Consider the following 14,275-nt stretch of genomic DNA (forward strand, 5'->3'; position numbering starts at 1 on the left):
TGAGTCAACTGTTCATAAAATAAAGAAGGCAGAATGTAGCATACGGGAGGCAGTGAGGGCTAGTGCACCAGACTGCTGAAGTGTCTCCACCTACGCCGGTGCTTGTCAGGTTTCAGTTTTAAATTTGTTACATTTTTGTTGTTTTTAATACTTTATGCTAGTTTATAAGGTGTATGTAGTGCATACACAGTATTATTCAGATGTAATATACGTATAGACGTGTAATTATGTGCACACAAGGGCAGAACATATACGCGAATTTACCATATACGCGAAGGGTCTGGGAACCTAACCCTCGCGTGAATTAAGGGCTTACCTGTAGTTGAGCTTCACCTCCTGGGGTTGCTCACGTTTGTATAATTCATGATGGAGTCCCTTGTCGAAAAATTAATCGACCTTGAGACTGAAATGCCCAAGGGAGGAACCATCCGCAATTGATGAGTGTTTTGAGCGTATTAGAGCTTTGGAGGAGATGTTAGACCCACCCAGACTCACCCCGACCAAGGTTGGAGGCCCATCACAGTATACCCTTATAAAGTTTGGAAATCCATTTAGGCAGTCAACTCCACAGTGGTCAAATTTGCCTGTAGGAGGTATGCGGAGCTATCAGGGAAATTCGGTAGTACTAGAGTGCAAGGATGTTGATATTCTAAGAATGAGTGAAATGTATGGCCTACATACTAGGACCCTGGAGGATCACTTTTTGATGCAGGTGGAGACAGTGTCTGCAGACTTAGAACAGCGGAACTTCAGAAGGTGGTAGCCCTCACCTGTATGGACACAGAGTTGCTTACATATGTTTTGGGAGAGTTAAGTTTATATGAGGCAGGTGGTACTTATGGGGACATCAAGACATTGTTGCAACAGGAGTTCAGAGGTCCCGCAAGGATCGCTGATGCATTCTGCGAGCCTGCCTAAATGGAGTATAACTTTGAGGATCCACCCAAGAGATTTGTTAGACAGTTCAAGAGTAACTTACGGCAATTTGTAGAGAACATCCCCATATTAACCCTCCCAATGTGCAGCAGATGTGGAAGAAAGCAGTGCTACGAAATGTACCCAAGGAAGTTAGGGAACGATTAGAGTTGTTTAAAGATCTGGCAATGAAGGAGATCTTTATTTCAGAATTAGAGAAAGAAAGGGGTTATAGACAGTGGCGCAGAGTGGCAAAAGTGGTGGATGAACAAGGGTCTGGTGATAATTATGTTCCAACCCCTACTAAAATCACACTTCCAGTTGTTAGTGACAACGCTTGTCTGGCGACTCGTGTACCTGTACGTCAGGTATCTTTTAAACCTAGACCTACATTGTGGCCTTGTGGATGGTATTCAAATGGCAGTAAACATGACTGGGCGAGTTGCCCAATGAAACCGGAACTAGGAAGTTGTTTCGATTGCATGAAAGCCAACTTTGGAAGGGGACATGAGGGATGCCCGGGTGGACCTAACCTGAGTAGAAAACCAGAGAAAAGTGTGCCAAGTATACATCCTGCAACAGCTAATCCTCTCCCACAGCAGGATTCTCAATTTCATCCAAACTCCCAACCACCTAGGGAATGACTAGAGGCCCCTGAGGTAATGCAGGCTGCCAGTCATGTTGTGTGTAGCGTACAGGATGTAGGACAGAATGAGAGCTGTTAGGACCTTTCAGATGCTGAGGTGGAGGAAGTTCGAAAAGTTCAAAGTGAAGTAGACACTCCAGTGATACGCTTGATTTTGGGACAGTATCAGGTTTCAGCTTTTGTAGACACCGGTAGTGTAGCAACATTGATAAAAGAGAGAATAGCAGATAGATTAGGATTAAAGATTAGCAAGTGCTGACGTTCATTGCATTCAGTATCCAATCATAAGTTAACTGTTGTTGGCCAGGTTTCGTCAGTAGTGCATATCGCCCCCGAGACAAGTATAGTGCAGCAATTTGTAGTGGTCCTAGATTTTTATTTGTCAACAGAAGTGCTCATGGATGTGGACTTAACCCCTTAACCGTGGGGCATCACTTTCTTGACGCTCGGGTGCAATGGATCATACCACAGGGCGTCACTTTCGTGATTCTGTGTTATTTTGAATTCGCCCGGGCTTTGAAGTGGTTGCTTGTATCATCTGTCAATACTGCCAGTGTCTAACAATAGTCAGTGCTGCTATTGTCATCTGTACTCCCATCCCTTGTTGACAATTTAGCCATTTCTTCCCGTTCTTGACTCCCATCCCTACCTCCCCTCCATTACCCTCTCCTCCTGCCTGCCCCAGCTGCGCCGTGTTAGGCAAATCTTGCCCGGATTTTTCCACTCATTTCATCCATTGGAATGAGCCCTATGCCTTATTCTCGTACAAAATAATATATATATATACATATATATATATAAAAGGTAATTGATAGTGCCATACACCTGGAATTGGCTAATTATCACCTGGCAGCACCCCACGTGCACTCGTTCACTAATTTTTCCTGTTTATTTCCCCTTGAAATATGCTGTATGACCTGTTGTCGTAATGAAAATATATATAAGAAAGGAAGGGAGAAGCCTAAGTGATATTTACATTCACCTGGAACTACCTGATTTCCTGCCAATCATTTCTATCTATCTATCTATCTATTGCCAGACACCTCAATCCCGTTTGGGGTGGCGACAAACAAATTGCCTCCAAGTCGCCCTGTCCCCCACCATCTCACTGCCCTGCTCCCAACTCACACACCCCTTCCTCATATACCTCTCCACCCCATCCCTCAATCTCATCCTTGGCCTCCTCCTACCTCTTCCCCCCTCCACCTCACTCACATACACTCTCTTCGTCAGTCTTTCACCCTCCATCCTCTCCACATGGCCAAACCACCTCAGTGTGTTCCTCATAACACTTCCTATCACATCCACATCCACACCACAACGCTTCTTTATATCCTCATTCGTCACCCTGTCTCTCCATGTGACTCCACAGGCTCCTCTTAAATAACTCATTTCCACTGCTCTCACTCTTGACTTGTGTCCTTCCAACAACGTCCAAGCTTCACTTCCATATGTTAGAGTTGGTATCACAATACTGTCATGTAGTAACTTTTTCACTTCCATGCTCACTTCCCTGTTTCTTATCACTGCTTTCAAAGAACCAGCAACCTTTCTTCCCTGCTCTACCCTTTCAAGCACTTCACCCTCCAAACCTCCATCCTTACTCATTACACTACCCAAGTACTTAAACGTACTCACATTTTCCAATTCCTCACCATCCAACCTCGCTGTACATTCACTGACTTCACCTCTCTCAAAGACCATCACTTTACTCTTCCCTACATTCACCTTTAGATTCCGTTTCTTACACACTCTCCCAAACTCATCCACCAAGCCTTGCAGCTCCCCTTCGTCTTCACTCAACAACACAGTATCATCTGGAAACAACAGTCCAGGGAGTTTCCAAACACTATCCTCTCTCACCAGGGCCACTCCAGCATCCACTATCCTACCTTGTACCTCTTTATTACCCCATCCATGTACAGATTGAACAACCATGGAGACATGACACATCCCTGTTTCAACCTAACTTTCAAAGAGAAAAATTCACTTAGTTCACCATCCACACGCACTGAAGCCTTCGCACCATTGTACATACTCTTCACAGCATTCAACAACTTCCCATCTACTCCATATATTCTTAACACTTTCCACAATCCTTGTCTATCCACCCTGTCATATGCTTTCTCCAGATCCATGAAAGCCGCATACAACTTCTTTTCCTTCTCTAGAAACTTTTCCACTAAAGATCTAAGAATGAATATCTGATCTACACAACCTCTTCCCTTCCTAAAGCCTCCCTGTTCTTCTCCAACTAATTTCTATGTTCTTTCTCTAACTCTGTCAATAAGTATCCTACCATACACTTTTCGTATTATACTAAGAAGACAAATGCCCCTATGATTACCACACACTTCTTTTTCCCCTTTTCCTTTGTACAAGGGAATAATTATACCTGACTTCCAATCCTCCGGGGCCCTACTTTCCTCCCAGGCCAATCTGCACATCTTCCACATCCATTCTGCTACTATCTCCCCCCCATGCTTCAGCATTTCACCACTCGCTCCATCAATTCCTGAGGCTTTCCCTGATTTAACTTTCTTCATTGCTTCCACAACTTCTATCCTACTGATTTCTTCGTGTCTTCTCACCTCCCTCCTTCTCCCAGCCATTCCCCAGCCACTTATGCTTGCATTACTTCCATCCTCTATGTTCAACAATTCCTTAAAGTGTTCTCTCCATCTGCTCACTTTTTCTCCCTTCTCCACTAGTAATCTACCATTTTTATCTTTCACTCCCCTGCTAACTTCACTTCCACCCTGTCTGACTCTTTTCACCTCGTTCCAGAACATTTTCTTACAGTCCCTTCACTTTACACTCAAATTCCTTCCAAATTCCTCATCCACTCCCTGCTTACTCTCTTACTAATCTTTTCATCCCTCTCTTTCTTTCTACATATAACTCTCTCTTCCACCTCTCAACTTCTTCCACACCCCTATTTCACAACTAAATTTGCATTTGCGCACCTTCCTTTTCATGTGTGCAAGCGCAATATTGCACATGGTCTCATGCGGTGCGCAATGCGCAAACGATATTCACCGGAGCGCAACGGTTTGCAATTGCGTTTTGCACAAGTGTTTGCGCACCTGGCCAGCACTGATGGTTAGGAATGGTAAATTGTGAGAATTTTGTTTTCACAGACAAATGATATAGATAACAGTTCTGGTCCACAGAGATAGGAAAAATATGATGAAAGTGTGTCTGGTTCACAATCAAGACCAGCAGAATCTGCATAAACATTGGTGATCCAGGCCTTTCATTATTTTTAGGGTTCATTCATTCATACATTCATCATCCAATCCTACGTTGCCCCATGGGGAGCTTAGGAGGCTGGGGCTTGGCAAGTTGGTCCTGACATTTAAGATGAGAGAGACCAGTCTCACTCATCCCTGAGTGGCATTACTTGAGCAATAAACTCCAACCATCCCTTGGATATAAACCTACGCAGGGTCAATCTGATTGGAGTGCTGTAATTACCCACTAAACCACCAGGCACCAAAATTTGGTTATGTGGTTACCATCCAGCATAGTAAATGGTTTCCTGGTGTACAGGAAACCATTTGGCTTGTCACTCATTGTAGAGTCACCCACAGGCAGAAGGAAGAGGAAAGAATGAAGGAAAGAAAGACAGAAGAGGGAGTGTAAAATCACCTGTAGGCAGAAGGATGAGGAAAAAATGAAGGAAAGAAAGACAGAAGAGGATGGAAGGAAAGAAGGATGGAGGAGAGGAAAGGGCAGACACCCGAGAGCAACACTACATCGAGTGAGTGGATGGTGAGCGCCCCCACCTACCATATGATCATTTGGGTATTAGGCAAAAAAGTGAGAGTAAACTTGTAGGCCTTGAACCATTTAACATTAAATTCCCACATATTGCTTTACAGTAATCCCTCGATTATCCAGACGACCGTTACCTTGACAATGCATTAACCGGCTGCTGTGATCTGGCTGTTTAAAACCATACATTTTTTCATAATATCTGGATGAAATGCTTCTGTTCAGGGAGAAATTATGGTTGCGCGAAAAATTTCTGCCTAGACAGGAGGGAATAGTCCACTTCCACCGTCATGTCTGGCTGGTTAGTTTACCCAGTGTCCACTGGAGACTCCTCCCCCTCGCACGGTCTTAGTTCCTGCACGGTGATTGTTTAGTAAACAGCTCCTCTCAAACAGTTGTTATGGCAATGCATGGGTTAGCCTTTGTGGTTGTTTTCTGCCTGCTTCAGTCCTTGTTGTTCCTTGCATGCCTCTTCTTAGGGTGTGTGATGATGGCCCCTCCACCAAGGAAAAGGAAGAGGTAATGATGACTGGTGAAGCAGGAGATCTTGGGGTAAGATTGATGTGGAATGGTCAGATTGTGAGTGTTGAGGTTTTTCGAGCTTACTGTACTGTACCATGATTTTATTCTATTTTACCATAATTTTATTCCATTTTACCATTATGTTTTGTGTGCCCATTGCATTTTTCTTGTGTAGCCATTTTTTTCATGTTTTCGTGTCACTGCAGGGTCTGGCCCTGCAGTGGTGATTGCTTGTCTGTGGCTGATGGTTCTTCTTAACCATGGTAATTGCTTGGCCATGTTTTATAGGTTTGCCTGACCAGATAGTGTTAATCAACAGAAACAAGTGTTGTACAATGTATTATAGTGGCCTTTTACACTGGCATTCAAAGTTAGGTTATGTACATAGGGGGGCCAGGGGAGAAGTCCATTATCTGGACGGAGTACATGCCTTTGGCTCTATTATGTCGGATAATTGAGGGATTACTGTATTTGGTTATAGAAGGGTTTTGTCACTGTGGTAGTTTAGCAGTTAACCACACACAAGGAGGTTTGTATTGAAGTAGACTGCTGTTTATACTTGACACCACCATTGACACATCTTTCTTAGAAGTCATAGCTAAGATTAACCCATTCCAACGCAGTGACGCATTTGGCATCATTAGGGTCTTTCCCCATAAGTGCACAGTGATGCCTTTAGCATCATAAAACCATAAAACGTTTGCCAACAAAAAAGTTTTCAGTTGATTTGCATCATTTTTGGAGGCGTCATAGCTTGCCCGGCTCTTGTCAGAAGTAGAGTTGGCAACAGTGGGTCCTGATACCTACGACAGCGCAGTCAAATTTTTCAGTACCAAATGAGCTGTGAGTGGGGAAGGCAGTGTGCGGTCTTGTCCCTTTAAATCTCCTCTATTGCCCCTGTCCCGGGCCCATGACATATTTCACACTACCATTAGTGCATATACATAGTTTTGAGGCACTATTGTGATCAGATTTGGTGTTTGCAATAGAAAATTAGGTGTTTGTGAAGCTTTCCTGGCCTTTATCAGCCGTTAGCCCCACGAAGATTGTGCTACTGTTTCTAATCAACAACACTGCCTTTATGCTGCACCAAATGTGAGTATTCAACTACAAAAATAGTGACAGCGAATCATGTGAATATAGTTTGCATACCTAGTATACAAGGAATTGGTGAAATACATGTAGCAGCTTAGGGGGAAGCGGGGAAACCGCCCGACAGTCATGATACGTCATGGGTACACCATAGTCCCCCCCCCCCACCGAAAACTATGAGGCTTAGGAGAACGCTGATTGTATCATGTGAAAGCCCATGAAATTCCGCATAATATGATGAAATAAAAACATAACATTTCTGAGAGAAGTTTTTTTGCTAGAGCTTCACAAATAAAAACTTTGTTGTCTGTCAGAAAAAGGTTTTACTTTTGCACTTATTACTCGAAAACCATACCTCGTATCAAAATGCCAACTATCCCATTTGAAAGCTAATAAAATTCTCTTTCAAATGATGTTATAACATTTAAAGATATGTTAGTAAACATTCGAGCCATGATGTTGGGAAGTAGGATGAATGTTCCTGAATGTTTATTCACACCACCCTAATGTACAACTGTACAAAAAAGTATCGTTACAACGTTGTTCTAAACAATATGACAAACGATGATGGTTTAGGAAAAACAGACAGGGGGCTAGGAAACTGTTGGTACCCCCGCATATCCAACAATGTTGTTATGCATGGGATACAAGAGGCATTTCCTGTGTTTGAGGTAATAAATGTGTCGGTATGAATCAACCCTTCGGAAACCACAGCCATCGTAGTGTTCGTTATGTATCTATCGGAGCCCTGAGTAACAATACTGTACTTTTTTGTACGGTTGTACATATAGTGTTTTTTTTTTTTTAGAACAAATATCATTGAACAGGAATATGTAGGTTTTGTGGCAAAATAAATATGTTTGGGTGGTGAAAATAAGTTGAGAATACACTTTTTTGGAGAGCGCAGTGGGCGGCAAGGGGAGGGGAGAAAGGCTATGTGTCGTGGAACGCGAAACTTATTGAAACTTATCATGAACAAAAGGGTTAAATGTAACTAAAACAAGAATCAGAGAAAATACAGGGATCACCACCAAGACATGCAGTGTAAGCAGCCCAAGTGAGCGCGTACTGCACTCAACACTGTGGGCATCCGGTAAGCTAGTCTTGCAAGTACGGGCATTTCAACTGCTGTCTCCTAATTTTGTCCAGATTAAAAAAAGGTGCTGGACCATCTGATACTGGATAATTGATGCTGTACAAGGTAAACGTCAATATTCGATAAGCCGGTACCTCGGCTTAACTCATTAATTGCTCTATACAGCCTGGGCTGTTCCGAGTGCGACTGCTTAATACAGCCCTGGCTGCTCAGGTGAATTTCGAATATAGTGCCATGGTGACCAAGGCTGACCCATGTAAGTATGTTTGAGCCTTGAAAACCAAAACCGAAACCGAAAAAGAAAAAGAAAACGAAAACTATACTGTACATTCCAATAGGGAATCAGACACTGATGTTCATCCATGGCTTTACCAAGGTAAATATTGACCTAATATTTCATTACTATATACTTTGGCATATGTTCTCTCAATTCCTAAGACAAAATTTGGCCTTTGGAAATTTCATTTTTACCCCTATGTCTGTGCACCACGGACACTTCCAAAAAAACGCCATGCGCAGTTAACGGGTTAACGATGGGGGTATAAATAACACTGTACCCCGCCTAACGATGGGGGTATAAATAACACTGTACCCCGCCTAACGATGGGGGTATAAATAACACTGTACCCCGCCTAACAATGGGGGTATAAATAACACTGTACCCCGCCTAACGATGGGGGTATAAATAACACTGTACCCCGCCTAACGATGGGGGTATAAATAACACTGTACCCCGCCTAACGATGGGTTGTGATTTTTCTTACCGATTTTGATGATATTTTAGACCAAAATTGTGTGTTTGATTTATAAACTGTTTTAAAAGACTTAGATAAATGTGTTTAAGCCATAGGTGGGGTGAACATTGTCATTTTGGGGTACAGTTTACTAAGCTTGATTTTTTCCAGACGTTGATGATTTTCAGATTTTATTTGTTGGTCTTAGTAAGTTATTTACAGGTGTTAGGCTTAGGTTAGGTTCTTTTACAGCTGTTGGGCCATTTAGATTGGCTTTAAACTTTTGTTTTGGACTTGGCTGGGGGGAAACCCATGGCAGAAAAATGCATCCCATTACTTTATATGTTAAATATACCCCGATATACGATACCCCACAAAACGATGGGTTTTTACCTAACCAATTGCATTGTTAAACCGGGGTATACCTCCTGTGTAATAAATAGTGGACAGTTATTTGAAGACAAAGTTAATTAGTTGGAGCAGCCATTGAAAATTCATCAGTCAGTATTTAAGAGTCTTCAAGTTAGTGATTCTGCAGTTAAGCAAGCTACAGGATTGCCCATGAAATAGCTTTGTCATCGAAACCATTTTTGGAAGGGAACTCAGTGAGGAAATGTACAGTATGATGATTACTTCAGAAGATATTTGCTGGGAAAATTATCAAACATCTGCAAACTTAAGCTTCTCTAGAATTACATTTCTATCTATCTGTCTGCCTATTGCCAGATGCCTCAATCATGTAAGGGATGGCCACAGACAAATCCCTTCCATGTTACCCTATCCTATGCCACTTCACTGCCTTGCTCCCAGCTCACACACTCCTTTCTCATATACCTCTCCACTCCATCCCTCCATCTCATCCTCAGCCTCCCCTTCCCTCTCCCCTCCTTCATCTCACTTGCATACACTCTCATTGTTAGTCTCCCACTCCATCCTCTCTACATGGCAAAACCTCCTCAGTGTATTTCTCCTAATGCTTCCTATCACATCCATAACCACACTACAACACTCTATCACTTCCTCATTTGTCAGTCTGTCTGCAGGTAACTTCATATGCTCCTCTCAGATAACTCATTTCCACTCTCACTCTTGACTTGTGTTCTTCCCGCAAGGTCTAAGCTTCATTTCCATATGTTGGGGTTGGTATCACAATACTGTCATGTAGCAACTTTTTTACTTCCATGATCACTTCCCTGTTCCTTATCTCTTCTTTCAAAGAATTGGTAACCTTACTTCTCTGTTGTACCCTTTCAAGCACTTCACCCTTTAAACTTCGATCCTTACTCATCACACTACTCAAGTGCTTAAGTGCATTCACATTTTCCATTTCCTCCTCATCCAGCCTCACTCTACATTCAGTGGCTTCATTTCTCTCACAGACCATAACTTTACTCTTCCGTACATTCATCATTAGATTGTGTTTCTTACGCACTCTCCCAAACTTGTTCACCAAGCCTTGCAGTTCCCTTTTGTCTTCATTTAACAATGCAGTATCATCTGCAAACAACAGTACAAGGAGTTTCCAAACACTGCCCTTTCTCATTAAGGTCACTCCAACATCCACTGCCCTACCTTGTTCCACTTTAAAACCCCATCCATACACAGATTGGACAACCATGGGGACACGACACATCCCTGTTTCAATCCAACGTTTAGAGAGAAATATTCACTCAGTTCACTATCCACACACAATGCAGCCTTAGCCCCCCCATACATACTTTTCACAGCATTCAAAAACTTCCCATTTACTTCATGTATTCTTAATACTTTCCACATTCCTTGTCTATCCACCTGGTCATATACTTTCTCCAAAGCCACGGATGCTGCATACAACTTCTTTCCATTCTCCAGAAACTTTTACACTAAAGACCTAAGAATGAATACAGGTATCTGATCTACACAACCTCTTCCCTTCCTAAAACCTCCCTGTTCTTCTGCAATTAATTCTTCCGTTATTTTCCTAACTCTGTCAATAAGTATCCTACCATACACTTTTCCTATTACACTAAGAAGACAAATGCCCCCATGATTATCACACACTTCTTTTTCCCCTTTTCCTTTGTACAGGGGAATAATTATACCTGACTTTCAATCCTCTGGGATTCTACCTTTCTCCCAGGCCAATCTGCACATCTTCCATATCCATTCTACAACTATCTCTCCCCCATGCTTCATTTCACCACACTGTCAATTCCAGGGGCTTTCCCCATTTTGACTTTCTCGTTGCTCCCACACTTCCATCCTGATCTCTTCCTATCTTCTCACCTCCCTCCTCCTCCCAGCTTTTTCCCAGCCACTTATACTTGCATTACTTTCATTTTCTATGTTCAGCGGTTCCATAAAGTGTTCTCAACATTTGCTCACTTTTTCTCCCTTCTCCACTAGTAATCTACCATTTTTATCTTTCACTCCCCGACTTACTTCTTTAACACCCTGTCTAACTCTTTTTACTTCTTTCCAGAACATTCCCTTTCATTCCCTCCACTTTACATTTAGATTCCTTCCAAATTCCTCATCCACCCTCTTCTTTCTCTCTCTTACTAATCTTTTCACCTCTCTCTTCCTCTCTGCATATAACTCTCTCTTCCATCTCTCAACTTCCTCCACACTCCTGTTTCTCAAACACTTACTATATGCTTTCTTCTTTTGCACCACAGCCTGTCTCACCACTTCATTCTACCATGCTGTTCCTTGCATCCCCTTTCATCTTCCCTTCACTCCACATACCACCTCACATGCTGTGGAGATTTCTTCTGTGAATATTTTGCACACATCTTCCACGTCCCCCATATTCTCCAAATCATATTTACCCAGTCGCTCCTCCATATCTCTCTTATATTTTGCTTTTTTCTGTCCTCTTGCAACATTTCTACCCTCCTTATATGGGCTACTTCCTCCTGTCCTTCACTTCTCCTATTCCTCCTTTTCATGTGAACCTTGACTTTCAGCACCACCAAGCAGTGGTCAGAAAGTCCACTCCCTCCAACCTCTGTATGCTCTTGCATCCATTACACACCTTCTTATTCTATCATCCACACACACATAATCAATCACTGCCCTGTGTTCATTCAGTTCACCACCCACCCTTCTCATCACTCGCCATGTATACCTGTGGATTATTTTGTGTATAAAGAGGGTATTGGCTATCATCAACCCCTTCCCTGCACAAATGTCCACTAGAGCACTGGCATTCTCATCCACTTCTGCAGGCACTCCTCACTCTCCAACTACTCCATCCACCTTCACATTCCCTACTTTTCCAGTCATATCTCCAATCAAAAACACTCTCTCATCCCTTTCAAACTTTTCTGTGCACACTTCCACATTTGTCCAGAACTCTTCCTTCACTCTACTTGCATGATCTTGCCTTGGTGCATACCCACACACCATAGCCCATATTTATAGTCCAACTTTCAATCTTTCCCACACAATCCTTGAGCCGACAGATCCATACTCTCCTATATTCTCCTTCTATCTCTTGCACACAACAATATGAACTCCTTCTTTTGCCCTCTCATTCTCACCTACTCCCTCACATATACCCCATCCATACTTCCATTCTCTCACACTCTCACCTCTCCATTTTGTCTCAGTTATGCCACATACATCCACTTTTGCATCGTCAAGCACCTGTTATGCCACATACATCCACTTTTGCATCCTCAAGCACCTGTACAATTTCTCTCTCTTCCACCTTATCATTTGCACTCCGTACATTCCATTACACAATCTGTACCGTGTCCTTTGTTCGATCCTTAGTCCTCACCTGTTGGTCAGTCCTGGTCTGAGGCTTCTTGTTTGTATTTTTAGTTAGTTTTATTCAGGGGAGGGGCACTAACCCTCCACCAAGCCATTTGTTGTCATGTAGGGAACACGTGTTGAAAAGGAATGAAAAGTAATGATAAGTGATTGGAAAGATGGGAGAAACAGGGGGAGAGGAAGGCAGACACAGAAAAAGAATGATAAAGATGAAAGTAGAAGTGGGCAGCACCACATCGTAGTAAGCCACCATCTACCACCATCTCTGCATAAATACAGTTGCATAAAGAATTATCAGAGAACATTCTCAGTCAACTCAAAAACACAGTCAAGTCTTTTACTGTATTTTCTGTTGCAGTTGGTGAAACTACTGATGAGCGTGATGTAGCTCAACTTGCAGCCTTTATTTGTCGTGTGGATGAAAACATGCATACAGCTGATGAATTTGTGAAACTGGGACATCTTAAATGTCAGGATCAACTTGCCTTGCCTGGGGTTCCTACACTCCTCTTTGGGGCGACGTAGGATTGGATGATGGATGGATGGATGGGACCAATGAAAGGAACAACAACAGGTGATGACATCCTTTCGAGGTTGGTGGGGGAAACTGGATATAAGTGATGTTGGCTGGGTGCAAACTGTGAGTCTGGCCACAGATGGAACACTGCATATGATGGGTAGAAAAACTGATGTTGCAACAAGATTAAAGAAAATCTACTAGTTGTTAACCCAAACCATCAAATTTCTTATGTGCATTACAGTATACATAGGAAAGTGTTTTGCAGTTAAACATTAACCTGTAGGTGGATTAGTACATACATATACTGTACTCAATTTAAGGCACATCACTGAAGGTGTAGTGCATATTTGAAAATTGTGCGTGGTCACTTGGGGGGGGGGGACTGGTTCTCCTGGGGAGACCCACGGACAACTTGGTGTGTCAGGAATACAATTTCAATTTTGGTATAATGGAATTACATTTTTTTTTTGGGGGGGGGGAAATAGATTTGATGTTTTCCATATCCTTAATTAAACATTCTCTGTCATGGATGATGTCTTGGATGTTGTTATGAAGACAGTGACCATCATATACATGCGAGGTCTGAACCACAGAGAGTTCAGCTGCATATTTGAGGAAAATGAGAGCACATGCAGACTGCCATATGATGCTGATGTTCGCTGATTAAGTTGGGGAGTCATACCAATCCAGTTTTATGATTTGCACAGTGAAATGTGAGTGTTTATGGAACAGAAAGAAAGGAATGTGCATGAACAGGAAGATAATGAAAGGGTAAAAGATCTAGCATTCACAGTGGATATTACAGAATACTTTAATTACCTAAATGCAGAGATGCAAGGACACAAGAAATTGGCAACAGTTTTATGGCTGCATTCGTACCTTTGAGACAAAACTTCATATTTTTGTAAGGCATCTAGCAGAGATGGTGGTATGTGGTGGCTTACTTGATATAGTGCTGCCCACATCTTCCTTCACCCTTATTATTCTTTTTCCATATCTGCCTTTCTTTCCTGCTTCTCCCATCTTCCCTGTCACTTTTCATTACTTTTCTTTCCTTTTCAAGTGGATTTATATTGAGTGACAAGCCTAATGTTTCCCATAAGCCAGTAAACCATGTACAGTGCTGGGTGGTCACCATATAACCAGCCCATATGTATTCCCTAATTGTTAGCAAGGGGGTTGGCATAGGGTTAGTGCCCCTTCCCATAAAACAA

At 42.5% G+C, this 14,275-nt stretch overlaps 2 protein-coding genes across 2 annotated transcripts in view; one reads left to right on the plus strand and one right to left on the minus strand.

Moving 5' to 3' along the window:
• Positions 1-14,275, plus strand: part of wds (WD repeat-containing protein wds) — an 86,092-nt gene that overhangs the window by 30,642 nt on the left and 41,175 nt on the right. The gene's annotated exons all lie outside the window — the stretch shown is intronic.
• The window catches only part of Rab14 (RAS oncogene family member Rab14), a 512,826-nt gene continuing 499,769 nt past the window's right edge, over positions 1,219-14,275 (minus strand). The window contains exon 8 of the transcript XR_013898589.1: positions 1,219-1,229. The gene's annotated coding sequence lies outside the window, so the exon portion shown is untranslated. The remainder of the gene's footprint in view (positions 1,230-14,275) is intronic.

The sequence above is a fragment of the Coenobita brevimanus genome, chromosome 71 (genome assembly GCF_032717465.1).
Source record: "Coenobita brevimanus isolate Jiangsu-jjx chromosome 71, ASM3271746v2, whole genome shotgun sequence".
In the NCBI taxonomy this organism is placed as follows: domain Eukaryota; kingdom Metazoa; phylum Arthropoda; class Malacostraca; order Decapoda; family Coenobitidae; genus Coenobita; species Coenobita brevimanus.